The sequence below is a fragment of the Cibotium barometz genome, chromosome 62 (genome assembly GCF_041138505.1).
Source record: "Cibotium barometz isolate CiBa-2024 chromosome 62, ASM4113850v1, whole genome shotgun sequence".
Lineage (NCBI taxonomy): Eukaryota > Viridiplantae > Streptophyta > Polypodiopsida > Cyatheales > Cibotiaceae > Cibotium > Cibotium barometz.
The window spans coordinates 8,268,993-8,272,034 of record NC_141107.1 but is presented as its reverse complement, the minus strand read 5'-3'; the positions used below and the strand labels follow the sequence as shown (position 1 = coordinate 8,272,034).

At 41.3% G+C, this 3,042-nt stretch overlaps 1 pseudogene; it reads left to right on the top strand.

Annotated features, from left to right (window-relative positions):
- The first annotated feature begins 1,157 nt into the window (after nucleotides 1-1,157).
- LOC147604104 (stearoyl-[acyl-carrier-protein] 9-desaturase 5, chloroplastic pseudogene) lies at nucleotides 1,158-2,380 on the top strand (annotated as a pseudogene).
- Nucleotides 2,381-3,042: the final 662 nt, after the last annotated feature.

Here is a 3,042-nt window from a genome sequence, read left to right as displayed (position 1 = left end):
TGATCCTCCATTAAGAGCAAACCCTCCTTTTCGCAATTTATCATCTTTTATGCAATTTGTTGGTGAAGGAGAGCTTGTCTTGTTAGGATACTGCAGAAGATTGACTACAAGTGGAGCTTGGCATACCCATATTCTCCAATCTCAATTGCAAGAATCACAATTCAGTCTTTAACAATGTCAAGAAGGACTTAAAACATCATCAGATAAAATGAAAGAGATCCTCGTAGAGAATGTGGAGAAGGATGCAAAGAATTAAAGGCTAGAGGAACTTATCAAACGACTCAAAGCAATGCCAAATGGTGCTCGTGAACGCAAAAGGACATTGGCTGGTATAGAATCTCTTGCTGCGTTTAAAGGTAGAGCACGGAAGAAAAGGATTTGTACAACAAAGTAAGTAACATAAACTTTCATTATGCACTCAGTGACTTAAACAAAATAGTCATAATTTGTGTTCTGCCAGGTGTGTGGTTCTAATGAAAAGGGATGGAAGGATTTGGTCAAAGCCATTCTGAATACCAAGGATATTCTCTCAATTATTACTGACCCTCATCATCCTAAAATACGCCAAGCTGTTGTCAGCAATGTGGTGAGTGAGATTACCACCTCCATTGATTCTTCATTAATTCAACATGCTTGTGATGCGGCTAGAATGAGCATAAAAGGGTACCAAGCAATCCGTCAGGTTGTAAAAGATGCATTTCTAAGACAAGGAATCACTGGCACTTTATTTCCTACACTCAAGGTGATTCACAATGTCAAGCGTAACAATAATGATAATAAGCAGTGAGCTATAGGAAAATTTTATCACGTTGAGGGCACACTAACATTAGACACAGGGTCGAGCAGAAACAAAATCAAGACAACAAGTACATAATTTCACTATGATGTTTACAATAACATATTTGTTCATATTGAGAGACTACAACAAGCTATGGTGAAGTTCTATGATCTTTCACCAGAAGGTGAGAACTTGCAATTACTATTATTCATGTTTTTCAGTAGAAAATGAAGACGATTATTTTGTTTTGAATATTGTAAATTACCATTTATTTGCAGTTTTGGGAAGCACACTTTCATTTGTGCTCAAGCTAGATGAGTGCCAAATTGTGAAAGGTCGGAAGCTAGAACATATGAGCATTACGCTCATAAATGAGGCCATGATCTGTGCATGGGAAAAGGCTACCAAACCAATTTTTAGTGTGCAATCTGAGAAAGAGGTTTGGTGGCTTGGTGAATTCGAGGTACCGAAGGAGACACATGAGGTATTGACATGGATGTTGCTTGAAAGGACTCCCTAGATAATAGATGTAATCAAAAAGCAAACTAATGGTCAACTTTTAGATGTAGAAAACATAGGAAACAGGATTTCTTGCCGGAGCCCACATCAGAGAGCTTTCTGCATGAGGTGCAGGAGCTCCGAGAACGTGCTGCGGAGTTGCCAGATGATTATCTGGTGTGTGTTGTGGCAGCTATGCTCACTGAGGAGGCCCTCCCCACATATCACGCGACGCTCAACAGTTTGGATGGGGTGAGCGATGACACAGGATGTAGCCTCACCCCTTGGGCGAGGTGGGTTCGTGCCTGGTCTGCAGAGGAGAACAGGCATGGAGACCTACTGAACAAGTATCTCTACCTCACTGGCAAAGTTGATGTGAGGATGATTGAGAAGACCACACAGCACTTGATCCGTGCAGGAATGGTTAGTATATATATCCTTCATCAGCAGCACTAGACTTCTTGTTTCAGCAACACCCGATCTCTTTCTCGCTCTCTCTCGTAATTGAGCCTCTCTTCACTGTTGTTTAATCTGCAGGACACTCAGTTTGAGAACAACCCTTATATTGCATACATATACACATCCTTTCAAGAAAGGGCCACTTTCATGTCTCATGGGAATATTGCACGGCAGGCAAAGAAGTTTGGGGACTTAAAATTAGCACAGATTTGTGGAACCATAGCCTCTGATGAGAAGAGGCATGAGGACGCATACACCAAAATTGTTGGGAAACTTTTCGAGATCGATCCTGATACCACTATGCTCTGCTTGGAGAAAATGATGAGGAAGAAGATCACCATGCCTGCCCAACTCATGTATGATGGACAGAACAAAAACCTCTTCAGAGATGTAGGTATGCTTACAGAAAGGGTTGGTGTGTACACGGCAACAGACTATGCAGACATTTTGGAGCACTTGTTGAGACAATGGAATGTGGAGAATATATCTGGGCTCTCTAGTGGGGGGCAGAAGGCTCAGGGTTTTGTGTGCGGCTTGCCCAATCATGTGCGGAGGCTCAACGAGCGTGCCGAATTAAGAAGGAAGAAACAATCCTTCACAGGAACCTTTAGCTGGATTTTCAACAAGGAGGTAGCCCTTGTCTAAGAGGGCCTGGCACATATTAGCCCTCCTTTAAAAAAAGTATTTATAATGACTAAATGCAAGCAAGCCTGAACGTAACCACAGTAAGTGTATTAGCCCCGACATAATCTATATCAACATATAATTGTTTGTGTTACCACATACTATCGGTTCCTTGCAATATATCACGCATATACACCTCATGGGTATTCATCTCATGCTTTGTGCTTATCTCACAATTAGGTTCACTACAAGAGAGTAGCCACACAACGTAGTGAGAGAGCTGGACTACATGCAAAAGGGATTTTTAAAAAAAAGAAACCCTAGAGATTGATATTGGTATTGGCAGAATTGTTATCTATTTGAAAAGACCTCGTGCTTCTGACAACCTTTCTCTCATAAATTTTTGGGCCACTAGCCACCCTTGACAAATTAGGCTTTACCTACCATTCTCTCTCCCATCACAGATGTTGGTCCAAGCTGGACAGAATTTATGCTGCACATTTGTTGAACAATGGGGCCTCTTTGTTATTTACATGCAGTCATCAATTAGCCTTTATGTAGTAAATTTTTGGTAAAATAAAGAAGCCATGCTATAGATGCTACACAGCAAAAATTGGTCATCTCGAGGAGCCTTGGTAATGCTAGACAACTGTTGACTTACATAGACAAGCAGGCTACAACAA